At 44.4% G+C, this 27,323-nt stretch overlaps 1 protein-coding gene across 2 annotated transcripts in view; it reads left to right on the forward strand.

The window, feature by feature from the left end:
* PDE11A (phosphodiesterase 11A) overlaps positions 1-27,323 on the forward strand; it is a 426,226-nt gene that overhangs the window by 41,621 nt on the left and 357,282 nt on the right. The window lies entirely within an intron of this gene.

Genomic DNA, 27,323 nt, shown 5'->3' on the forward strand with positions numbered 1-27,323 from the left:
GATGATGACATAGAGGGCCTGATTCATTAAGAAAAGCAAAGTGAATGCAATTTGTGTTATTTTTAAATTGAAATGAAATTGCATGCAATTATGCCCCGTTTCCAAGTACAAGCGGATCTGAAGAAACGTTTCTAGCTGATTACGGGTATAAGTGCACTTTGCCTATATGGCACTTGTTGTAAGCAGACAGACACAACACAGTGCAGTATATGCACAATGCATATGTATATATAAAGTTCCATCAGAACACACAGAAAAATAAATTAAACATATTAACACCTGTTAATAATATAATCATTACTAAAAATACTTTTAAAAAGATGTTTGTTTTTTTTTTTCTTCATTTTTTTTGTATTATTAAATACATATATCTAGAAGTTCTTAATGTCTACTGTACATAAAGTGCATTTTCTGTACGTTGCCTACCTGCATACGCCCCTTCCTTCTCCCGTTTCAACCTTGACATCGTAGAATATTGGAAGTATCCTTTGCATTCGAAGATGAATTGCGTGCACTTGCGTTCACTGGCATATAGCCTGTTTCTGAGCATGCGTAAAGTAATTTTACACAAAATACGGCATGTATCAGCATTTACGTTCCTTAATCAGGCCCTGAGTGATGGGTGTATAGTGATGTCAATGTCACTTGTAAACGGTTTTGGTAAAAATGTGGCAATATTCACATTTAGAAAAAGATAAAAAGACACAGGATCAGACGCAGAAGAAAAGCCAGGACACAACTTGGAAGCATGCTCTATATTTTCTGATATTATTTTCTACTTAATCATGCCGTTTTATCTTTGAAGAAATATGCCTGTGTGCACATAACCTTATGTTGTAAATAAAGTGCATACAATCAAGGGTTTTATACTCTCATGCAATATTAGCCAAAAATGTTGCTTTTTATTTTAACTTGCGATCTATATTGATCAGTCATGCATCTGTCATCAGAGAGAGTAACTTCATTTATTGCACTGAATTTACAGATACATACAAAAATGACAGAAAGAGGCATGAAAAATAGTACAATAAAGATTGAATGAGATTCCATCAGATCCCTTTGGTCTGGTGTCTCTCTTCCATCCTCTCTCCTGCTATCTGTGACTCATTCACTACAGAGCTTCTCTGGCAGCCAGCTGCCTTTGTGACTACAGATACATTCTTAAAACAGCTGATACATTGTTACCCTTTAGGCCTGCAAAGATGCTGATAATTTGAAATTCTGTTTCCCAACCATCAGGCATCATAAACATGATAGTTTACAGATTATTTCTATCTCCTTGTCATGCCGGTAGATATATTTTTCCTGGTGTCTAAGGAGTTGCTTTAGTAGTTTTCTGCATATAATAGTTAAATTTTTTCCTCCTAGGCAGGCTTCAGGTTAAACAGCAGCTATCATGAGAGACAATACAGCTACCCACAGTAGTGAGGGTAAAGGTATGGTCATTTGCCTGTCAAGCAGGCTAAATGGGGAATGGTCAGTAGGCTGGGCAAAGTTTGAAAAGAGAGCAGAGGTCAATGCTGGTGTCAAGGATAAATGAAAAAAAAACAACTATCAGAAATTGGCAATGGATAGCAATAAAAATAGCATAAGAGCGCACCCAGTAGCAAGTCTTTTAACTGGACAGTGAATAATTGGAGCAACAAAATGAATAGCTAAAGAAGAGCAATGAGAGTTGAGTCCTAGTATCTAAGTTATGAATGACCATAGAATTACTGTGTGAAATCTTCCTTCTAAATCCTTTACTGTACAAGTTTCTTTTTTCTGGAAAGCAACCAGTGTTTACCTGTGATCGAGATGAAGGACATTTTCCTCTTAGGTAGTGTTTAACTTTATTATAGCCTCCTATCACTCAGAGGGTAAAACTGGTAAATTAACCCAGCCCCTGAAAAATATTGTGAAAGTATTCTCATATTTATTGTCATGAGGCAGGGCCTCCACCAGAGTGGGCAGAGCCAACATGCGAGGAGCATGGCTGTCTCTTTAGACCAGACTAGGCCACCTTCCAGCCCCTTCACCTTCAAACACACTAGCAGTGCTGCATGCGCTACTGTTGGCAGCAGCATTAAGCAGGACATATCTCCTGACTGTCCCTATCAAAGTGGGACAGTCACTCAAAATTGGGAATGTCCCACCATAACTGGGATAATTGGCAGACTGTGCTGGTCTCTACCTGTCTTGAAGCTTTTACTATCTGCTTCTGATGTCATAAGCTCAATTGGTAACTGGCTGGATCTTGTAATCTTGGGACCCCGTTATGAAAAGGGATACATACTATTTATCTACTGAAAAGTTGAGCAATGAGTAAACACTTTAGACCTCCTTAGCAGCCTGACATTCACAGCATTGGCCTATTTTTACACAGACCTATGTTTACACAGTTTTAGCCTATTTTTTTAAAATATATAGTAGGGAATTTTGGCCAGTATGGTGGAGGTGTTGGTATACAATGTTCCTGCATTGGGAAGGTTGGATGCTCTGAAACATAAAGTGCATATGCCTCCCTGAACTTAATCAGCTTCTAAAAATGCGTCATTTAGATTAGACATGCCCCTTTGCTCTACGATACTGCGACAAAGAGAGTTAAACTTTCCTATGAATTCAGTGATTTTAAATATTTTATGTTATGCCTTAATAAATATCTCCCAGTTTGTCAAATAAAGGGAAACAATGTGATGGTCAGGTATGGATGCTGAAAACTGATGACCAGGAAGAAAACTGAGGATAAGCCAGGGAGGCTGGGAGCTGATGATCAGCCAGGGAGGCTGGGAGCTGATGATCAGCCAGGGAGGCTCGGAACTGATGATCAGTCTGGGAGGCTCGGAACTGATGATCAGTCTGGGAGGCTCGGAACTGATGATCAGTGTGGGAGGCTCGGAACTGATGATCAGCCAGGGAGGCTGGGAGCTGATGATCAGCCAGGGAGGCTGGGAGCTGATGATCAGCCAGGGAGGCTGGGAGCTGATGATCAGCCAGGGAGGCTGGGAGCTGATGATCAGCCAGGGAGGCTGGGAGCTGATGATCAGCCAGGGAGGCTGGGAGCTGATGATCAGTCTGGGAGGCTCGGAACTGATGATCAGTCTGGGAGGCTCGGAACTGATGATCAGTCTGGGAGGCTCGGAACTGATGATCAGTCTGGGAGGCTCGGAACTGATGATCAGTCTGGGAGGCTCGGAACTGATGGTCAGTCTGGGAGGCTCGGAACTGATGGTCAGTCTGGGAGGCTCGGATCTGATGATGAGCCAGGAAGACTAGGATCTGATGATGAGCCAAGAAGACTAGGATCTGATGATCAGCCAAGGAGGCTGGGAACTGATGATCAGCTACTGAGTTCCAAATTTGTCGCTACTGTGGATCAACTTCAAATTAGTCACTACATTAGTCACTAAATTTGCACTCCAAATTTACCCGCTTCCTCCAAAAATGCTCCCGTTCCGCCGAACGTCACTGGAGAAAATCCCGCTCCCTGGCTGACTTCCTCCACTTTAAATTCATCCTTTCATCCTACAGCTCTGCCCTCTCACTCGCTAAACAATCTTTCTTTAAATCCCTCATCTCTTCCCAGTCCTCTAACCCCCGCCGCCTCTTTGCCACCTTTAGCACTCTCCTGGCCCCCTCCCCTCCCCCCACCCCCTCCTCCCTGACTGCCTCTGATTTCGCCTCCTTCTTCTCCTCTAAAATCGAGGCCATCCGACTTGAAATCTCCTCCACTCTCTCTTCCACCCCTCCCACTCTTCTGTCCTCCCCCCCCAACCACCTTCCCCTCCACTCCTTCCGTCCAACCACCGGCGAGGAAGTCCACTCTCTCATTTTATCCTCCCCCCCCCCACTACCTGCCCCCTGGATCCCATCCCCTCCCACCTTCTTCGCTCCCTTTCCCCCACCACCTGCTCCCACCTCGCTCACCTCTTTAATCTCTCCCTCTCCACTGGCATCTTCCCGTCCTCCTTCAAACATGCTCTCGTATCCCCCATTCTTAAGAAACCTAATCTCGACTCCACTTCTCTCTCGAACTATCGCCTCATATCTCTTCTCCCTTTTGCCTCCAAAATTCTTGAGAGGCTCGTCTGCAGCCGTCTCACCTCCTACCTTTCTGAATACTCCCTCCTTGATCCTCTCCAGTCTGGTTTCCGCCCCCTCCACTCCACTGAAACTGCCCTGGCTAAAGTCACCAATGACCTCCTCTCTGCAAAAGCCAGGGGCCACTTCTCCCTTCTCATCCTCCTTGACCTCTCTGCAGCCTTTGACACCGTTGACCACCCCCTCCTCCTTCACACCCTCCAGTCTTTTGGCCTCTCCGGCCCAGTCCTGTCCTGGTTCACCTCTTACCTTACTCACCGTTCCTTCTCTGTCACCACCTCTGGGTCTCTCTCCCCCCCATCCACCCTTCCAGTCGGGGTCCCTCAGGGCTCTGTTCTGGGACCCTTACTCTTCTCTCTATACACCTCCTCCCTGGGTGAACTCATCAGCTCCTTCGGCTTCAGCTACCACCTTTACGCTGACGACACTCAACTATACCTCTCCTCTCCTGATCTCTCTCCCTCCCTCCTCTCTAGGGTGTCCGCCTGCCTCTCTGCCATCTCCTCCTGGATGTCCTCTCGATTCCTCAAACTTAACCTTGCCAAAACTGAGCTCATAGTTTTTCCTCCCTCTCATACCCCATCCCCTTCTGACCTCTCCATCACTGTCGACAACACCTCTATCTCCCCTGTCCCCCAACTTCGCTGCCTTGGTGTCATCCTCGACTCCTCTCTCTCCTTTGGCCCCCACATCCTCTCTCTTGCTAAATCCTGCCGCTTCCAACTGCGCAACATCGCTCGCATCCGGCCCTTCCTCTCCCAAGATGCCACCAAATGCCTTATCCACTCTCTGATCATCTCCCGCCTGGACTACTGCAACCTCCTCCTCACTGGCCTCCCCCACTCTCATCTCGATCCCCTTCGATCCGTCCTTAACGCTGCAGCTAGGCTTATTTTCCTCTCTCGCCGCTCCTCTTTTGTCTCCCCCCTCTACCTAGCCCTTCACTGGCTCCCATTCCCCTTCAGAATCCTCTTTAAGCTCCTCACACTCACCTACAAGGCCCTCGACAACTCCACTGCGCCCTACATCTCCACCCTCCTCTCTATTCATGCTCCATCCCGCCCTCTCCGTTCTGCCTCTGACCGTCGCCTCTCTTCCCCCCTTATAACCTCCTCCCACGCGCGTATCCAAGACTTCGCCCGCGCTGCCCCCCTCCACTGGAACAAGCTCCCTCCCTCCATCAGAACTTCCCCTAATCTGTCCAGCTTCAAACGGGCCCTAAAAACCCACCTTTTTCTTAAAGCCTTTCTGTCTCCCACTTAACTTCCTACCTTATCTTCTGCCTCTGTCCCCCTACTCTCCCTCTCTCCCCTGCGTCTCTCTGTCTGTCCACCCCTTCCCTTAGATTGTACGCTCCTCTGAGCAGGGCCATCTCTCCTCCTGTTTCCACCACTTCTAACTCTGCTCTCCAGCTACTTAGCCCTCCTCCTCAAAGGTCCTCCACCCCACATCCACTTTCGCTCCCTCCTCCCCCCTGGGGGTCTCCCTGTCTTCCACGCCCCCCTTCTTGTGCCCCGTCGTTTTCGGATCCTCCCTCCCCCTTCCCCGCCCTCTCTAGCTGTGCATTGAGCGTACTGAATTGCTGTGTTTTCTGTACTGTGCTGTCTCCCATTGTATTGTGATTTTGTTTGTCTCTGTACGGCGCTGCGGATGCCTTGTAGCGCCTTATAAATAAATATTAATAATAATAATAAATACTGTGACTGCTTGATCAACTACAAATTTTGTGTTTCCTGTACTTACCCTGATTAGGATGTATATTTATGTGAACATTTTGTGGGCTTAAGTAAATCAAAATTATGCAAAAAGAAGTCCAGGTATTAGTGCTTTTTATTGCGAGAGATGAGCGAAGTTGCTGTGAAATTTCGCACAAATCAATTTTCACAAACGAGCGAATTACGGCCAATAAAATGTTTAAGCTCTGCTTATTTCTTGCTAATACGCAGAATGGTCATTTTGCACTGGCAAAATTTGCAAAATGTTGCAGACAAATGCAGAAGGAGGTGTACAATTAGCTGAACAGTTTTGAAAATATTGTTCATCTCTAATTGTAAGCTCAGTGGCCTGATTCTGGTAGTCACCTATCTGACTAAAAATATATAACTAATATATTTAGTGGTGGGAATAGCGCAAAGGCAGCAGCTTTTGGCCAGTTATACAGTTCTTAGTTGCACAAAGAAGTCTCCATCTGGTAAACTCAGACTTTTGGAAAATAAATTAGGTTTAGTTAGCTTTAGCACTTCAGGTAAAAATCATATTTCCAAGAAAGCATAAACACTCAGCCACCATTTAGGGCACTACCTTAATTTACCCAGTGGGCAACTAGGCCACCTGCCACTTTCACTTTAGTGGCTAAACAAACAAATACACAGTCCATATATTGCTTAAGTACTCTCCTCAGCCAGTTCCTGTGGTCACTTGGTGTGGTTCCATCTTTTCAGGGACAGGACTTCCTCCTACTGGTCACTGTAGCTGACTTGCATGTCTGTTTCTGTAAGCAATATGAGACTCTTCTGAGCTCCAGTCTGGAATTAAGTTCTTATGCATCTCCAAATTGTCATCTGTCTTGGATTTCCTGCCTTTTGCAGGACACCACAGCTCCTTACTGAGCTCTCTCCTGAGATGGGTGTGGTCACACACCTTTTCAATCCTATTGGGGTGAATCCCAAACTCCCGAGTAGCAAACTAGCGCCACCTAGCCTTCAACCATTACAACCAAAACAAAGAAGGCACGTTTGTGGTAGGCAGCACTGATTGGCCCCAGTATCAAAACGTACCTCTAATTCAATATTATAACTTAAATATCAAAAAGCAGTGAGGAAAATAAATGGAAATAAAGAAAAAAGTCAGATAATCATAAACAGAAAAATATAAATGACAGTGTAATTTAAAAATAAAGAACTATTGCAAAAAAATCTGTAACACCCCCTCTGGTTGTGGTGTTCCCACCTCACAGTGACTGAATGTGTAGCCCGGCGCTAGGACCCAGAGGCGACACAGCAGAATTGTTGCTTAGCAACATCAGGCTGCTATAAGGGTATCAGAACCTGTTTGAAAAGAGAGTAAGGGACATAGTTGCCAATTCCGCTTATAACAAGCGCAATTGGGCTTCTTTTTTTCCGAGTTGCGTTTTTTTTTAGGCTGCCGCTTGTTGCTTCTTTTTGGGCTTGGACACACTGCCCACACATGGCCTCCTCAGACTGCATATTTTTTTTTTTCTTCCTTGGTCTGTTTACATTTAGTGATTGGGGCAATCACATGTTTTGTTTTATGGGCAGGTGCAGCGATATTCCTCCAATAAAGTGGCATTTTTGTTTGTTGGTGGGCGAAGTCAGAGGAGGACAATGAATAAATCACAGGAAGACAGATCTGCAACAACCTTCTGAAATAAGTGCTGTGTCTGTACTATTGCTGCATTTATAGCCGGTAACACTGCTGTATAACACCCCCCCCCTCCCATTCAGTAGCTGCTCATGTCATATGACTCCGTTCAGAGCCCTTATACTGTTATATCATGGGGCTGTCTGGTACAGACATACCAGTGTCCTTGCATACATTATACTCAGTTCACATATGTTGTGGATCTTGCCTTTTTTACTTGCCGAGCGATGCTGTGGTCTAATTATGGTTAATAAGAATCTGTGTGTATTTGGGGATGATTATTGAATCTGCAGCCATGTCAGTTTCCCCCATTTCAAAAGGGTAATTTACTGCATTTGCTTCTTGTTTTGACATATCAGTGTAGAAATGTGTCCTCTTGTGTTTATAAAGGTTTACTAAATGGAGATTGAGTGCAGAAATTAGTGTTATAGAAAAGGACGGTCCCCTGTAAGTTGGGCTTCTTTTTGGGCTTTTTAGGATCTGTTTGGGCTTGTTTTGGGCTTGTTTTTCACTAAACGGTTGCTTGTTTTTCATTTCAGAGTTGGCAACACTGAAAGCGAGTAAGGGACAGCCAGGGACCCAGGGCAGTGGGGAGGAGGTCCTGTAACCCCCCTTGTATTCTGGGGAGCTGGTCCATCGCCTGCTTCCACTATGGGCCATAGTGCAACATCACTGACATAATACTAGTGACATTAGGCAGATTTCAGGGATAATTTACCTCAGAAAGTGACAGGATGATAGAAAGGAGAGGTAATTGCAAGAATGGTAAGTTAAGTACTTTTTACACATCCATCTGATAATCATATATTTAACTGTCCTACAAATAATTATCTCCTTTTCAAATAGGCTACAACATATGTCCACCAGTAACACAAAGACAGGCTCACAGCTCTCAGTATGTCATGGGAAGGCAGAAGGGGTAGGAGGAAAGGGATGAAATAGTAAATATCAACACCGTTCGTATAAATTGCCACAGTTATTTGAGTTAAAAAACCCACCTAATTTTTCACGAGATTCCAGGTCTGGTTTATTTTGAAAATGAATAGAACTAAACCACGTTGTCAAAGGCTAAATGGACAGGTTATGGCAGCCGTCCAGTCAGCTGCCTTCAACATACAAATAAAAAGATGTCTTGTGTGTACTTAGTTTTGCACTTAGTGTCGTATAAACATTTTCGTCAACAACCCTAATATGATCATATAAATCATCTTTGCCTTGAAAGCAGTAATTATGTAGAATACATATTTCACATATGTCCGTGACATTAAAAATTAACCATTTGTATGCTGCTAGGGGACTCTGTTACAAAATAATTCCAATAGTTTAACATGCTAAATGAAATAATAGTGTTATAGAAGCAGCTCAGAGACACTTGCTAAGTTGCTGAAGGTGATATGTAAATTATTTATGATTCAGTTTCCCTGCTGTTGTGTAGTCACATTTTCCACATTTTGCAGTGCATGAACTGTAACAAGTAACTGCCAAAACTAATTGATAATTGTTTAAGCGTAATATTCATTAGTTTCTTGCTATCGTCGCCCTGCGGCTGTGAATCCCAGAAGACAAGGAATCTGTTGTACGGCCATTTCTTGGATAAATATAAGGCAATCAATGGCTCGGGGTGGGTTTACTGTAGTGTAAACTCTACACTATAAGCATCATTTCCTAGCATTATATTAGAGCAGAATAGATCTGGAAGTCCAATACGCTCTCTTAATGGAAGGGAGATATATGGGTGACATGTTTAACTAATGTAAGAAGTTTTCTTAAAGTGCACCTGTCATCTACAAAGTGACAGAGGTGTAACTGTCATGAGGGCAGGGGGTGCAGGGGCTTGGGGGACCAGAGGTTTGGCTCCCCACTCCTACTTGACCGGAGGCCTCTTCTGATGCTACGCCAATTTTGATTTTGTCATAAAGGGTTCTAGGCAGGGACCTCTCAGACTTCTATAAGTTACGTTAACAATAACTTATTGTTCTTCCTCCTGTGTGCGCCACTCTCCCGATGCTTACATATTGCAGGCACTGCAAATTACTACTATGGACAGCATTCAAAGAGCAAATCTTTGGTAGTGTGTCAGGAATTGAGCTTTTACACTGACAAGAACTTTACATAAATATTATGCCACAAGATAATCTGATCAGTATGACAATGGGTATAAAATACAGTGTTCAGTATTACCCTGGTATTCTACAGAAGCTCTGTTAAATAGTAAAATATTAGCTTCCCACTCCGGTATAGCCAGCTGAAGCCCCGCCCACATTTTTAGAAGAGAGTCCTGATGGGATCTCATTGAGGTTAAAAGGCTGGTTCTTTCATTTTAAGTATTATGGCACCACCCCTCTGCCCCCCTCCTAGGATTAATCCAAACTACATAATGGAGGTCATTTATGACATACGCACTGCAAAACGCCTTAGCTTTGCAGCACTGTACCTGCACAGCAGCCCAGCTCAAATCGAGGTCTTCACGCATATTTTCCACTATCAGGAGACGCCTCCGCAATGCTACAAATCTGTCTGGGAGTGCTGAGATACAGATCTACACATGCACATTGTGCAAAATTGTAACCATCATATCAAAGGCAAATTTCCTACCACTATAATTCAACCCACTATATAATCAGTTTTGCCTCATTTATGGACTAAATTAAACATTAAGGGCTAGATTTACTAAGCTGCGGGTTTGAAAAAGTGGAGATGTTGCCTATAGCAACCAATCAGATTCTAGCTGTCATTTTGTAGAAGGTACTAAATAAATGAAAGCTAGATTCTGATTGGTTGCTATAGGCAACATCCCCACTTTTTCAAACCCGCAGCTTAGTAAATCTAGCCGTAAGAGTGAGAGACATAGGGGCTGACTTTAGTACATGTGGTAATTTTTTGTGTGCAGAGCTTTTTACTACATTGCTTGGAATGCACCTAGAAATGTTCTCTACCGAATTGGAACAGGGAGGCGCAAAATGGGTTTCATTAAAAGTATAAGATGACAACAGAAGAACTTTAGCTCTGAGCTGGTGCAAAATGCAAGTTTTCTGCAGAGCATAAAAAGGAGTAAGCCCCCACAAAGCAAGAAACACCCCTAAAAATGTCCCCTCCCAACTCTTTTATCTCATTTCAATAATTTCACTCCACAAAATGAAATCTCATTTCTGCACTGAGACAAAGGTGCATCTGCTCTCTACTTTGTTAGTCATGGCTTTACTTTGTCCAACATACTTCCTGCTGCTTGTGCAAACTTGTACTCCTGTGTAAATTCCTCTATCTTGCTCAATAAAACCGTGTACCTTGTCAATCTAGCCACACTTGCACCAGTTGAGGTGTATGGCTAGCGCAAATTTGCTCTTGCACCGCACCGCACGTTACAACTTACTACCATAGTATCAGAGGGTGTAGCTGCTATGTTGCCTGTCAAAGCCCTATGGATATATGCATTTTCATCCTTGTGCGGTAAATTTTACTATGCTGCCGGTGCCCACAGATGTTTAACTACACCCCTGGATTTATGCTTTGTACTCAAACTTTGCCTTCTTAATTAGAGAAGCACCTCTCTCCTAAATCGGCAACCTGCTTCAGGGGAATGTATGAGAACATGGTGGTTAAGTTTAGTATAAACATTGCAGTTACTTAATGTATATTGTTCACCTATACATCCTTTGTAATAAATTATTGTCAAATAGTTCCTTTATTTATTCTCAAAAATTGTCTCGCCGGAACATCCTGGCAAACAATCTACCATTTATCTTTATACACTTATTGTCTAATTAATTAGGTACACGTTTCCCATGTAATTCTAAATCAGTGACAGCATCACATATGAGAACGAGTAATAGTCACCCTTCATCAGCCATGGCAAACATTTTTGGCAGTCAAAAGTGGTTTTAGATTTGTACAGGAGGGTGCCATGTGACATGGTGCTGGTGAGAAGTAGGCTAACAATATGGGTAGTTACAAACCATGAAGGTTGAACGGTTTTCACAGATATTTGGTTTGTAAACACACTCACAAATATTTGGAGATAGCAGAAAAACTTGGCTCAAACAGACCTACCCAGAGTGGAAGGGTTATTAAGTACAGCAAGGGTTTCCAACCATCAGTAAATTTATTGACAGTAAAATAACTGAATTTCCTACCAGTCAGTAGCAAAAATGTAAATGTCAGCAGCAGGCTTTATTATCCAATAGGCTGACTAGGCTGCAGCCTACGGCACAAGGCTTTTTGGTGGTGCAAAATTGTGACAGGGAGAGGTGTAAACTTGAATTCATTTTAAAATATTAGAGAATTGTTGTTCTCCAAAGTAAAAATTTAAAAATGAAGGAAAAATGCAATAAGTTTTTAATCTTGACGTATTCCCATGGTATAAAGACAAAGAGCCATCCTTGGGCAGGTACTTGAGGATAAGTATGTAGGAGAGACAAGGACGGTAACAGGCACATACATGACAGCCCCCTCCCCTTTCACACCATCACTCTCATTAGCATTTGTTCATGCCTCCGCTCTGCTATAAAGTTGTGATTTTAATGAAAACACATAGAGACAGAGATTTTACTGACCTGGGGGTAGATGTATCATACCCCGATTTGTACAACTCGCCGGAAATCGGCGAGTTGACAGCTAAAATTTAAAGCAGCGCTGCCCTGTAAAGGGAAACTTCCCTTTACAAGGCAGCGCCGCTTTAAATTTCAGCTGTCAACTCGCCCATTTCCGGCGAGTTGTAAAAATCGGGGTATGATACATTTACCCCCTGGCCTCCTAGAAGCGGGGGATCAGGTAGATCAGTAGAATCAAGTTCCAGCCATTCCAACCTTCCTCAGAGGCTTACCTACACTAGCCTCACACAATTTCCTTACTCACTGTAACAGATTCTGGATACTATATTACTAATCTTGATTAGCGCTGGCTTACCTGAGGTGCGGAGTCTAACGATCTCCCCGGTGTTCACCAAGAACCGCCGCAAGGCGGTGTGGGCTTCGCTGCCAGGAGTCGCAGGTCGCGGTCCCCAGGTTCGCCTCAAGATGTAGTACAGCGGAGTGAAGCGGTGGTAGCGGAGTCAACAAGCCAGTTCGGTACACAGGAATGGAGTCAGGCAGAATCAGAAGGCAACTCGGAGTCAACAAGCCAGGTTCGGTACACGGGTCACAAGAATAGGAGAATGGTCAGCAAGCCGGGTCGGTACACAGGGATTAGAGAGCCAGGGAAGTCAAACAGGCAGAGATCAGCACACAGGAGACACTGGAAACAGGAAGACACTGCAATCCACGAAGAGCAGGAGCCAGGAACAGGTAAGTGTTGCTCTGACACTCAGCGAGTGTCAGAGTGAGGTTTTTATACTGAAGGGGATTCAAAATCCCCGCCTCTAGGTTGTGGTCATGTGACCGCCTCCGGGTGCGGTCACATGGTCCTGAATGCGGAAGTGCGGTGGACGGAGCGGCGGGGATAAGGTAAGTCCGTGACAGTACCCCCTGCCATAAAGGTGGACTCCGAACACCTAATAGGGTTTAAAAGGAAATTTTTTATGGAAGGATTTAAGTAGACGGGGAGCATGTAGGTCAATGGCTCTTACCCATGAGCGCTCCTCAGGGCCGTAACCCTTCCAATCCACCAAGAACTGTATGGCACCTTGAACTTTACTAGAATCTAGGATAGTTTTAATCTCGTATTCAACTTGATCCCGATCCACAGCAGGAGGAGGAGTTCTGGATGAGGTGGAGAATCTGTTGGTTACCATCGGTTTTAACAAGGAGACATGGAAGACATTGGGTATGCGTAAGGAGGGAGGCAGACTCAATCTAAAGGCTACGGGATTAATAATCTCAGATATAGCAAATGGGCCAATAAACTTGGGAGCAAATTTTTTACTGGGAACCTTTAAACGAATGTTCTGGGTGGATAGCCATACCCTGTCACCAACTGCAAAACTTGGAGTCATTCTTCTCCTTTTATCGTAGAATTTTTTGGAACGAGTAGTTGCTTGTTTTAAGTTTGTCTTGGTTTGTTCCCAAATATCAGAGAAGTTACGAACCAGAGAGTCCACTGCTGGAACTTCAGAAGATGAGACTTGAGAGAAGGTGGGTAGTCTAGGATGGCAGCCATACAGAACAAAAAAGGGGGAGTTAGAGATGGCCTCATGAAAATGGTTGTTATGGGCGAACTCGGCCCAAGGGAGAAGGTCCACCCAGTTGTCTTGGTTACTAGAGATAAATATTCTTAGAAACTTCTCTAATTCTTGGTTGGTTCTCTCAGTAGCCCCATTGGACTGGGGATGATATGCGGAAGAGAAGTCAAGCTTAATCCCGGATTTATTGCAAAAAGACCGCCAAAATTTTGATATGAATTGTGATCCCCTATCGGAGACAATATGTTGAGGACAGCCATGGAGGCGAAATATTTCTTTAATGAAAATATCGGCTAAGGAGGAGGAAGAAGGAAGGCCTTTGAGAGCAATAAAGTGGGCTGTTTTAGAGAAGCGATCCGTGACCACAAGCACTACAGTACAGGATTTGGAAGGGGGAAGGTCCGTGATAAAATCCATGGAGATCTGTGACCAAGGGTAATCAGAAATGGGTAATGGGAGCAAGCATCCATAAGGCTTCTTCCTAGAGGTCTTGTGTTGAGCACATTTGGAACAAGCAGCAACAAATCTCTTCACATCCTCCAGCAAGGAAGGCCACCAGTAGCTTCGGGACAATAAGTCCCAGGTCTTGCGAATGCCGGCATGCCCAGAGAAGAGTGAGTGATGAGCCCAGTGAAGGAGCCGGGTGCGTAGATGTGGCAAGATGAATGTTTTGCCTGGAGGACAACCCTTTTTCAGGTGTGTAGCTGCCAATACTTGACATGGATTTACAATGAATTTCTTATCTACCGAGGATTCCATGTCAGCTGGATCAAAAGAGCGAGATAAGGCGTCTGCCTTCGTGTTCTTAGATCCTGAGTGAAAAGTGATGTTGAAATCAAAGCGTGAGAAGAATAAGGACCACCTTGCTTGTCGAGGATTTAGACATCGAGCAGTGCGTAAGTAAAGCAAATTCTTATGGTCGGTATATATGGTGATAGGGAATTGCGCTCCTTCTAGTAAATGTCTCCATTCGGAGAGAGCCAATTTGATGGCCAGGAGCTCTTTGTCGCCAATCCCATAATTCCTCTCAGCAGGTAAAAAGCGACGGGAAAAGAATCCGCAGGGATGAAGTTTTCCAGAAGGACCTCGCTGTGATAGTACGGCTCCTGTGCCAACAGAAGAGGCATCTACCTCCAGGACAAAGGGACGAGAACAATCTGGCTGTTGAAGAATGGGTGCGGATGAAAAGAGAGACTTTAATAATATAAAGGCTTGGATAGCCTCAGAGGACCAAATACCAGCATCAGCAGATTTGCGGGTCAATGCTGTGATGGGAGCCACGAGAGAGGAGTACCCCTTGATAAATTGACGATAATAGTTGGAGAATCCTAGGAAGCGTTGAGTGGCTTTAAGGCCAGAAGGTTGGGGCCAGTCAAGTATGGCTTTCAATTTTGTGGGATCCATCTGTAGACCGGTGCCCGAAATAATATATCCCAGGAAGGGAATTTGTCTCTGCTCGAAGGTGCATTTCTCCAACTTGCAAAATAACTGATTTTTTCGGATACGAGAGAGGACCTCCAATACATGAGTACGATGAGATGCTAGATCTTGAGAAAAGATGAGAATGTCGTCCAAGTAGATGACTACAGATTGGTACAAGAGGTCTTGAAACAGCTCATTCATAAAGCTCTGAAATATAGCTGGGGCATTGCATAGCCCGAAAGGCATGACCAGATATTCAAAGTGGCCGTCTCGGGTGTTAAACGCCGTCTTCCATTCATCCCCCTCCTTAATGCGTATAAGGTTATACGCTCCTCTGAGGTCAAGTTTAGAAAAGATGGTGGCACCCTTGATCCGGTCAAATAGTTCAGAAATCAGTGGCAGTGGATACCGATTTTTAACGGTAATGGCATTCAGGCCTCTGTAATCAATGCAAGGGCGGAGGCCCCCATCTTTCTTTTTTACGAAGAAGAAGCCAGCCCCAGCTGGGGAGGCAGACTTGCGGATGAAGCCCCTGTTTAGATTTTCTTGGATGTACTCCTCCATAGCCTTAGATTCCGGGAGGGAAAGGGGGTAAACACGGCCCCTGGGAATGGGTTTACCAGGTATCAGATCAATGCCACAGTCCCAGATTCTGTGAGGGGGAAGTCTAGTGGCCTCTTGTTGACAAAAAACATCAGAGAAGGTTTGGTATGGCTCAGGCAGGAGAGTCACAGGAAATTCTTGGGTACGTCTGGGACTATTCGGTGGAACCACTCTCTGTAGGCAGCGAGAGAAGCAGGACTGTCCCCAGGACAATATGTGACCAGATTTCCAGTCCAAAGTGGGAGAGTGGACACGAAGCCAAGGAAGTCCTAGGATGACTGGGTTGGTAGATCTCTGTATTACCAGAAAATAAATCTTCTCCCGATGAAGTGCTCCTATCTGAAGTAGAAGAGGAATAGTGCGTACCAGGATGGACCCCTCAGGGATTCTTCCCCCATCAATGGCCATCAGAGAGATGGGTTGTTCCAAGGCATGTGTGGGAATAGCGAATTGTTTAACTACTGTGGCAGAAATGAAATTTCCTGCGGCTCCGGAATCTAGAAGAGCCGACTGCGGGAAGGTCTTTTGTCCTAACTGAAGGGAAATGGGAATAGACAGGCAATCATTACTATTGGGAACTGACTGACACTGAGAAAAGAGGCCCAACGACACAGCTCCAGAACTCGTTAGGCCCTGTCGTTTCCCGAGCGTTTGGGACAAGAACTCAGAAGATGGCCACTCTCTCCACAATATAAACACAACTTGTTCCGAAATCTCCTCTCCCTCTCTTCGGCTGATAGGCGGGTCCTCCCAAGTTGCATGGGCTCTTCAGGGGGAAGAACAGGGGTTTGGAAGTTGGGAGCCAAGCGAATCATGCTACGCCGTGACTGTTCCTTCTCGGAATTACGTTCCTTGAAACGCAAATCAACTTTGACACAGAGGGAGATAATGTCGTCCAAAGACGTAGGGAGTTCCTGGGATACCAACTCGTCTTTGATTCGGTCTGATAGGCCCTGCCAGAATGTAGCTACTAGAGCCTCATCGTTCCAGCGAAGTTCAGAGGCCATGGTTCTGAAGTGGACCGCATACTGCCCCACAGACTGGTTTCCCTGGCGGAGACGTAGTAAGCCGGAAGCGGCATTGGACACCCTTCCTGGCTCATCAAATATTTTCTTGAAGGTGGACAAGAAGAGGTTGAAGTTATGTAGAATGGGGTCGTCCCTCTCCCATAAGGGGGAAGCCCATGCTAAAGCTTGACCGGACAATAACGAAATCACATAGGCCACTTTCGTTTTTCCGGAGGGGAAGTTCCCAGGTAGAAGCTCGAATTGTATGGAGCATTGATTTAAAAATCCTCTGCAATTTTTAGGGTCTCCATCGAACTTAGGTGGGTTAGCTAACCGTAGCTGCGAGGAAGAAGCTGCGGCTGCGGCCTGAGGTACAGGGGCCACTGCCGGCCCAGGTGATCCACCAGCCACTAGGGTGTTCTGGACAACATCCAAGCGAGTGGATAGACTATTGAGGAATTTTAAAAGTTGCTCTTGGTTAGCTTCTTGCTTATCCATCCTTCCTACTAAATGCTCCAACAGATCTTTAGCTGTGGTATCCATGGTCAGAGCAAACTGTAACAGATTCTGGATACTATATTACTAATCTTGATTAGCGCTGGCTTACCTGAGGTGCGGAGTCTAACGATCTCCCCGGTGTTCACCAAGAACCGCCGCAAGGCGGGGTGAGCTTCGCTGCCAGGAGTCGCAGGTCGCGGTCCCCAGGTTCGCCTCAAGATGTAGTACAGCGGAGTGAAGCGGTGGTAGCGGAGTCAACAAGCCGGTTCGGTACACAGGAATGGAGTCAGGCAGAATCAGAAGGCAACTCGGAGTCAACAAGCCAGGTTCGGTACACGGGTCACAAGAATAGGAGAATGGTCAGCAAGCCGGGTCGGTACACAGGGATTAGAGAGCCAGGGAAGTCAAACAGGCAGAGATCAGCACACAGGAGACACTGGAAACAGGAAGACACTGCAATCCACGAAGAGCAGGAGCCAGGAACAGGTAAGTGTTGCTCTGACACTCAGCGAGTGTCAGTGAGGTTTTTATACTGAAGGGGATTCAAAATCCCCGCCTCTAGGTTGTGGTCATGTGACCGCCTCCGGGTGCGGTCACATGGTCCTGAATGCGGAAGTGCGGCTGGACGGAGCGGCGGGGATAAGGTAAGTCCGTGACACTCACACACCCTAATGAACTCTCTTAAGTCAAGCTTTCAGACAACCTTTTCTCTATCTATAGGATTTCCCTTGGAAAACTAGCTTCTTTGGATTTCAGTATCACCTCTCTGCAGATTATACCACATTTATTTATCTTCTCCTGATCTTTTGCCATCTATGTTGGCCCATGTTGCTGAATATCTTTATACCGTCTTGGATGTGCTCTCGCCACTCACACTCCATGTTTCAAATCTTCCCAAAAGTCAATAGAACCTACATAACAGACATCTGTATTTCTGTTGGGAACAATAAACCCTACTCCTCATGCTCGCTGTCATCCTTGACTCAGAACTGTCCTTTGTTTCCCACATCCAATCTGTATTCATATCCTATTACATACATCTAAGACACCTCTTCAGCATAAGCACATATCTTACACCAGACACTGCTAAGACTATAAATGATGCACTTATAATAATTCACATTAACTATTTCAATTACTGTTTTTTCCCCTAACCTACTTTTCACCCCTACAATCCATTTAGAATGCAGCGGCTAGACTAATTTCCCTCACAAAAAATGTTGCAATTGTTGCTTTGGTCTGTCAGTCTCTACATTAGTTGCCCATATTTTACTTAGATTTTAACTTTACTTACACTTCTCAGTCCACCCTTAATTCATTCTCTCCAGTAACTAAAGACAAAGTCATCTCATGCAGTCATCTTAACAATTCTAAAAAAAACATCCTCTCTCTCCACCTAGCGCCCTACTTCTTTCTTCCCCTTTGCCTCCAAACTACTTGAACGATTAGTGTACAAACGCCCGTCTCACTTTCTCTCCTCTCATTCCATTCTCTACTCTATACATTCAGGCTGCTGCCCCCAACAATCCACTCAAATTGCTCTCACAAAAGGGATCAATGATCTACTTACTGCAAAGTCTAAGGGTCATTTCTTTATACTAATTCCCCTAGACCTCTCTGCTGCTTTTGAAACTGTTGATCACCCTCTGCTCCTACACACCCTTCACTCCATTGGCCTTCGTGACACAGTTCTTGACTGGTTTATTTGCTACCTATCAAACCACTGCTTTAGTGTTTCTACCTCAGGCACATCCTCCCCTGTACTCCCACTATCTGTTGGGATCCCACAAGGCTTTGTTCTTTGCTTTTTACTTTTTGCATTGTTCACCTCTTCTCTTGGGGCACTAAGCCACCACCTGCCTTCAAATATCCCTCACTGCCAATAACACCACAATTTCCTCAGTCTCTCAAGCCCCCTGTCTTGGTGTCATACTTGACTCCGCCCTCTGCTTTATTTCTCAAATCCAGACTCTCACCCAGTCCAGAATATACAATAAAAAGGATAAAAAAAAGGCTCCCTGTGTCTTCTAGAATCCAATTCATATTATTCACCCTAGCCTATAAAGCCCTCAACAACATCACCCCTGCATATATCTCAAATATATCAAAATACTGTCTCTCCAGCACTCTTAGATCTACCTCTGATCTGCGCCTTATCTTGTCTCTGGTAACAACCTCTCACTCGTGCCTTCAAAACTTCACCCGTGCTGCTCCCCAGTCATGGAATTCCCTACCATACCCAATCAGGCTTTCCCATAGCCTTCTAATCTTTAGATATTCTTTGAAAACCCATCTCTGGCCTTATTCCCGATAACACGATTCACACTAATACACCCTCACAACTGTCCCAATCTCCACTCTGAACCACACTCACTCCTCTTGTTTTAGCTGTGCCCTCTTCCACTTAGAATGTAAGCTCTCTAATGAGCAGGGCCCTCCATACCCTTTGGTTTCGTGTCTACATTTATTTTATCTAACTTGTATGTGCCTGTTTTATGCATGTACTATTTTCCCTACTGTCCGGTGCTGTGGAGCACTGTTGCGCCTTACAAATCTACAACAATAATAATAATAATAATAATAATAATAATAATAATATGGGGAGATAAGACAGAGGTCTCAAATTTAAACTGTTCTGCCTAAATAAATTGGGACTTTTGGGATGTATGATGTATTTATGTATTTCCACTAAGCAGATGTCTTTATTTTTGCTTTTGGTCTGAGTTTGTGGAAATCGGGTCCCATCCTGTACTTTTAATAGAATGTATTTTGTTACTTCAAGTGATTTTTGGGGAAGAAGCGCATTTAAGTGCACTTAGCCCAATGTTATAAAAGCTTTAAACACACAAGTGTCACATGTAATAAGAACAATCCCCATCACTATCATAACTTTTTTTAACCACAAATGAGGCTAAACCGAGCAGTATTTTAGGAGGAAACCTGAAAAAAATTATTTAATGAAAGGGGTGTTTCTAAAATGGCAAAGATTGGACATTGATGAAACATTTACAGAATATATTTTTCCTCCCTATGCAAATTTGTATTTTCTGGGAGTGTCTATCGAGAGCGGAGTAAAAGCATGCTCCTTGAAGTGCACTGGATAGACCATCTAGGTACACTGGTGCAAAACCATTGTAATCCCTGCTGCAGGGACAGCTTTTACTGGTACTGCACCTGTAGCCAGGAGGAAGATGAGGAGTTTGCTCCAGGGCTAAGAGAGAGGGCGTTTAGATGTGAAGTGGGAGGGAGCCATGACAGGGACTGGAATCCTGCTGGCAAGAGAGAGAGAAAAGGGAGGATTAGAGTGTCCAGCTCTTTGGTCGTGCAGCTGGAGGGCAAGCAGAGGCAACAGGAAGAGTTGTTAGACAAAGAGACACTGAGGGCTGGGGGGAGCATGGTAGAAACTCCTCCAAGCCTGAGAGTAGGTGGACTCCCAGTGACCAATAACTGTTCCTCCTCACCCATGGACAGAGACAGCAGAGAGAGACAGTTTGCAGCTCAGGGTTAAGGAAGAGATCACTTGCAGCCCAAGGAGAAGTGAAAGCCTGCAGTGTCCAGAACACAGTGAACCCTCAGGAAAATCACATCTCTGCTCTGGATGTGGGAAGTGTTTCACTATTGAGATGTTTACTAAGTGAGTAATAACACCTACAACATTACACTCACTTATACTTGGACTATATACTTAAGCTGCACTGCACAAGGTAGAGTGATCCACCAGTAAACCAAAGAGATTCAGCACTATATTCTAGCATTCCAGGACACTTAAATCTTGGGCAACAGCAAGCCATAGCGAGCTCAAACAGGGACTGTGAGGAGAATTTCAGTGTTTATTTAGGCAGTGTTTATTTAGGCAGGTCATGTAAAGTTACATGTATGTGATCATAGCACTTCATACATATTGTCATGGAAGATCGTTGCAATCTTTTAACTGAGACTCATATGGAAAATCTGATTCTCTAGTTATTCGTTGTCTTTTGTCATTGCTGTTTTCCATTTATCACCTCTCAGAAACTGTCTGTCATGTCTGATGTATTAAATGCACCAGATGGTTTTCCCTTTATCCTTTGTGTGGAGTGTCAAGTTTGTTTAGGGTAGTTGGAGTGGGCTCAGGGCCGTCTTTCCCATTGGGCACAATGGGCAGGTGCCCGGGGGCCCTGCAGCCCAGGGGGGCCCATCGGAGGCAGCAAAAAAAAAAAAAAAAATGGAAAAAAAAAAAAGACAATACTTACCTTGCGGTCAGCTGGCGATCCGGCTCCCTCCATGGTCTCCTCCTCCGTGCGGCGCTTGCAGTGCATGTCGGGCGTGACGTCATCACGCCCACCCGACATCCATTTCGGAGCGTGACGGAGGTTTTTTTTGTTTTTTTTTGGTTTTTTTTGCTGCCTCCCCTATATACACATATATATATATATATATATATATATATATATATATATATATATATATATATATATATATATATATATATATATGTGTATATAGGGGCCCCGGTGCACTGCTGTGCCAGGAAGCCCAAGAAGTTATTAAGAGGGCCCTGAGTGGGCTGGAGTTTCCTGAATTGATTCCTGGCGAAGGCACCTGTTTTTTGCAACATAGAAGATTCGGGTGGAGGCACCACTGCGCTGGAGATTAAAGGTAAGGTGGAGATTGCACCACATTTACACAACCACCAGGGAGATAAGATTCCAAGGTGTAACACCAAGGTGGTATGCAGAGCGTATCCAGTGTGAATATCACGCTACAGGCAAGTCTTTTGGATCCTTCGCGGGCTACAAGGTTAAGCTCTGCCTACCACAGAGGCGAGGAAACTAATGGGGTGAAGTTATTCACCAGGATTCCCACAAGAATGTTTGGTGCTTCAGCACCTCAGGTTGCGGTTCTCTGGGCAGGCACCAAGCGAGAGTGGTTGGAGAAGATGTAGGTGTAAAAGTAGAGCAAACACAGGTGTGTGGATGGCCAGGTTTAGTTGAGAAGATGGAAAGATTGGAACCCTGGCATGACAGGTACTATCGGTATCTGTTGCCTGGATAACCAGGTTTAGCTGGGACACTTGCAGATGCTGGGCTCCAGGAATGACAGGCTACTGCAGGCACAGGGTGTCTGGATAGCTACGTTAAGCTGGGATGCTGGATACCCTGGTTTTCCTAGTATAAAAGATGACTACAGGGCAAGGATGTCTGAATATCCAGGTTAAGCTTGTAACCTGGAGACGGTGGTTTTCCTAGTATGACAGGTGATTGCAGGGAACCAAATAATCCTCAACTAAGCAGGCTGGAAGACAAGAAGATCTGTCTATTTGGGAAAGGCACAGGTGCCTTAAATAACTGTGAGAGGTAAGTGGGACGAATAGCTAAACAACCTATGGCTGAATTACAGATAAAATATTGGTTTGAATCCAAGATAGTGCCAGTCACTGAACAGGTGCAGCGCCTCAGCACCCGTAGAAGCGGCAACCCCAAAGTAAGCGTGCCGGACCCTGGCAGACTGGTCCACGGGTCCGATATGTGACAACGAGTCATAAATGAAGTCGTGTGTGTGCATGTGTGTGTGTACTTTCATTCCTATACTTGTGGGGACATTAACCCGTTTACACACTAACACTGTGGGGACCTTGGTCGCAGTGGTGATAAAAAGTCCACACAAAGCTTACCAAGGCTATTTAATGCAAGGGACCTTGCTGATATGCTCGTGTGCATGCCACGGCTAGAGGTAATTCGACAATCCATATGTAAGCACGAGCAGGAAAAGGATGAGACTGCAGCATCCCCGGGCTTTTGTAACCTAACGGAGATAAGTCACGGTCGCATCCGTCTGCTGTTGAAAGTAGATTGGGGGCAGTGGAGCATGACAGCCCTTCAGTGGAACAAAGTGCAGGTACCTAAAGATGTGTTCTATGCACAACCTTGACCTGCTGGCAACTGGGTTTTAAACACAGAAGGCAGGAAAGATGGCACAGTGTCTGTCCAAACGCTATCCAGAAACAGTGATGGCTCTAGGACGTATAACAAAAACCAGTACTGCCTGTACAGTGAGAAGCCCCTCTCAAATATAGCCCGGCACATTGAACATGTTCACCGCAATGAGACTGTAGTAGCCTGGGCCATGAAATTCCCCAAGCACTCGAAAGAAAGGTGCATGCAATTGGCACATCTTTGCAGTAGGGGCAATTTTGCGCACAATGCCGAGGCAACAAGAACAGTATGCAGTGTCCCGTGCAAACTTTCAGATAAAGAGATGAATGCAAAAGACTTCATGCACAGTGCAGTCTGCCAAGGCTGTTTGCAGGAAAGTACCTGTGGTGACACATGAAGACATGTAAGCTAAACCAAAGGGGCAACAAGCCCACACCCAGTCTCTATGCGCCTTTGCTCAACCAGTTCCACCTGACATCAGTGGTGGCTTTTGGAAGCTCTTGAGCGACATGACCCTGGATGAAATTTTACTTGCAGTCAAAAATGACTGATGTATCATGCAGATGAGGCAGCATATCTTCAACCGGGTCAGTTCAGATGTTGGCAGGCACGAGCACATCCATCAGAATTTTAGAGAAATGGACATGCTGCAGCTACAGGACAGAAGAGCTACCAATTTGGAGAGAGTGGAATACTTTACCTTCCCATCGAACTTTCTGCATGTAGTAGACGCTGTGAAGCTGGTAGGTGGCTATGACGAGGAGACAGGTACATTTAAGACACTCGCCCTGGCACTCAAGGTCGGGCACGGCTCGCAAAAGATAGCGAGCATTGTGGAGTGCTGAGCCATGATGGAAGGCTGCACTGCAAACGCACGCAAATTCAAGAAGATCTGTGAGGCAAGCTGAAACGAATTGATCTTATCAATTGCCTTGAAAACTCTTAAGGAGTCCAAGTGGAACATGCCTCAGCTCTTACCTTTCACTGAAGATGTAAACAAGTTGCACTTGTATTTCGATCGGAAGCAGCAAGCCTACTGAAGTGGTCTATCCACCGAGCCTACACTTAACAACTGGGCACTGCTTGCAAAAGTCACCCTGGCACAGGTGATCTTGTTCTGTCAAAGAAGACAAGGGAAGGTTTCCAAGTTGTTGCTCACTACCTTCTACTCGAGTGATACTTCGTATCGCCATGAAAATGTGTCCCTAGTGCTTTCTGAGGTTGAGAGGAAGATTTGCTGACACTTCACTCGAATTGTCGAAAAGTCCCCATCCTGCTGACACCAGCCATCCAAGGCACAATGGAACTTCTCGCAGAGAAGCTTGAAGAATGTGCATTGGCTACCCAAAATAACTACGTTTGTCAGACCAGCTGCCTTGTCACACTTCAGAGGCTCCGACTGCATATGACTGTTTGCCCGAGAGTGTGGGGCCAAACATTCCCACACGCTGTCTTCCACGAAGTTTCAAAAGCACGTTACCAATCTCTCAAAGGTTCACAACATAAATGATACAGAACTGGATCACCTGGTGGATTTCCCTGGGCACAACATCAGGGTGCACCAGCAGTATTACCGCCTACCAGAAGGTACCCTCCAACTTGCCAAGATCAGCAAAATGGTAATTGCTCTCTAGAGAGTGGCAGACTGAATTCAAAGGCAAGAATTTGAACGAGATGCACATTGATCCAAATGGTAAGTTGGAAATCTTGTGTCTGATGTATGCTTCTGACTTTTACCTCGGTCATTTATATATGTTTCTTTTCAGAACCGGTCCAGCTACAGAGCGGCATGTCGGATGATGAGCAATCCTCTGTGACAGTGGGACAAGTGGTCAAGTGTTTGGTTGACACTTCCACGTCAGTAGAGAGGTGGTGTAGGGATCCAGAAACAAGGGACCAGTGCCCAGCCATGGCTTCCTCAGACCGCTGTAGCTCACAGTTTTGTTAGTCAAAAGCACTTTGCCTTCTCTGTATTTTGCAGCGTCATAATGGACCACTCCACTTCCATTCAGGTTGTAAAGAAGTGTATAGAAAATCCTGGGACAGAGAGGAGATCCAACCTGATCAAGTTTATACAAACATGCCGGGTTCCCGAATAGTGTGTCTGTGTCGCATGGCTCATGGCCAAACCATCAGCACTGAAATATCCGAACTGCTCGGGGTGAAATTCTACATGAAAAACCACATAACGACGTTAAAGAGGGCTCAAACTTGTTGAAACTATGTGCAGTGGTTGTCCAGGGATGTAACCTCCATGTTGGTATCGGTTTATGTGGGCGCGTGGATGTCATCAGACGTCCAAAATACATTAAACTTTACCCACCATGCAGTCCATGTCAGTACTTTGAGCAAAGTCAAAATGTAAATCTCAGGTGGTATCTCTGGTGACAAACAGCTCCTACATGTAACCATATGATCTGTTGACAAGGCATTAGGAAAGGAATGTCTTTATGTGCCATGTTCCAGACATGGGTCCTCACAATGCAATAAAAGAAGTGTGTGTATGTATGCTTTTTGTGTTTGTGTACATATGCTTGTGTATCTGTGAGTGCGTGTATGTATGAATTCACAAACAACTGTTACCAACAGTTTATACCTGAGAGCATCTCCCTAACCTGTTCGTTTTTGAATAATATTGAGTGTTGGAATTCCGATAATGGCTCTTTTCATACAGAAGGCAAATCTCTACAACCCAGCAGAATATACGGATAAGGGCCTCCTTCCTATTTATCGGGTCAAAATACTATCACTAAAGGGCAAAGAAAGTAGACTGCCAAAATAGTGGACAAGTACTAATAAAACAGAACTTAACTGGAACTCTGGTATGAAGGAGGCAAAGAAGCAATAAAAAGCAGACACAACTATCAGACCATTTTAAAAATGGAACACTGTTCTTTAATTTTCCAAATCCATTACAAAATGATAATCTGATAACAAGGATATAATGTTGGCATAAAGAACTAACCCAACCATATGGTAGATTAAATCAACCTGTCAATAGTGCAACAATTATCTAGTTAATGATTAATTTGTAGCATTAAGCCTTTTTCTGGCTCTTATGAGCATTGGACACGGCTGTCAGCTGGCCTCTGTGATGGGCACACTTTAAATATATGACTGTTCTGCAGACTACGTCAGTGGCCAATTCAGAGCCACTCTGCCACACAGTACATACTTTTGTTCATCACCCCAAACCATATATTTTGCTATTGTTATCTTGCTTGAATGGGCAAAACATTTTTTTTTAATGTAATGCAGTAATTTCATCATTTTACCTGGTTTTTTTTTTTGTGTTTTTTTTGTAGTCTTTTTTTCTTTAAGAGGGCATGAAGTGGATTTATTTTTCATTATATAAAACATGCTTAAATATTTAGGGATACACCTTAGTGTCTGTTTTAAGCCAAGTTAGAGGGGTTAGAGGGATTCTGCCTAGGGCAGCACCTTTAAGGATATGTTGTACTGCAGGATAATATTGTCAATATTAAGGTAGATTTTTCTAGAGACATGTAGAGCTTGAGTTCTTATAAGGTAATGGGAACTTTCCTGGAGTAATCACCTCTCTTGCTCACGCAAATGTTTTTCTGTACACAAGGCTGATTCCTATCTTTGTGTTTTATAGCACATATCAGTTATCTCTGACGTACAAGAGCAGTCTCCTTGGCTGCTAAACCATGCAGCACAACATTATGGGCTGATTTTGTTACTTCTTACAAGTCATTTAGATTCTGCTGCGTCTTTCCTTTTTTATTATAGCGCACTAGTCTTGGTTACGTAAATTGTTTTGACTTTTTTTACATACTCTGTGTTATATTTACAACAATACATTTCCTTTTATGATTGTTGCTCTAAGGAATAGATTTTGATTAGTTTACAGAAAAAACACCGGTTCTTCTTAAATAAACAACAGGGAAACTAAATGCAAACTGTTTATAACATATTTTAAAACTCCATTTCCCATGTCTGAGACTCTCTCGATTCATGAACTACTCACCCTACCAATATTGCAATTGAAACTTCTACTGAGCTTACAGCTCAGTTGAGTTTCAAAAATTGGCACTGGTAAGGGGCTGAAGTAGGCACCTTGTGGTCAGGGAGATCAGTTACACTGGCCCCTGTGGCAATATATTATATACTAGACAATTCAACATGTCAGTATGATGAGCAGTTGAGGGTGCTGTGTCATATATGAGGCAGTTGTGGACTCTATTATATGCTGGAAGTAGGAGACTATCTTATACAATGGACAGGTAGCAGGATTACATTATACAGTATGCTTTTCAAACGCATCTGCCTTATATGTAGCAT

This window comes from Mixophyes fleayi, chromosome 7 (genome assembly GCF_038048845.1).
Source record: "Mixophyes fleayi isolate aMixFle1 chromosome 7, aMixFle1.hap1, whole genome shotgun sequence".
Classification (NCBI taxonomy): domain Eukaryota; kingdom Metazoa; phylum Chordata; class Amphibia; order Anura; family Limnodynastidae; genus Mixophyes; species Mixophyes fleayi.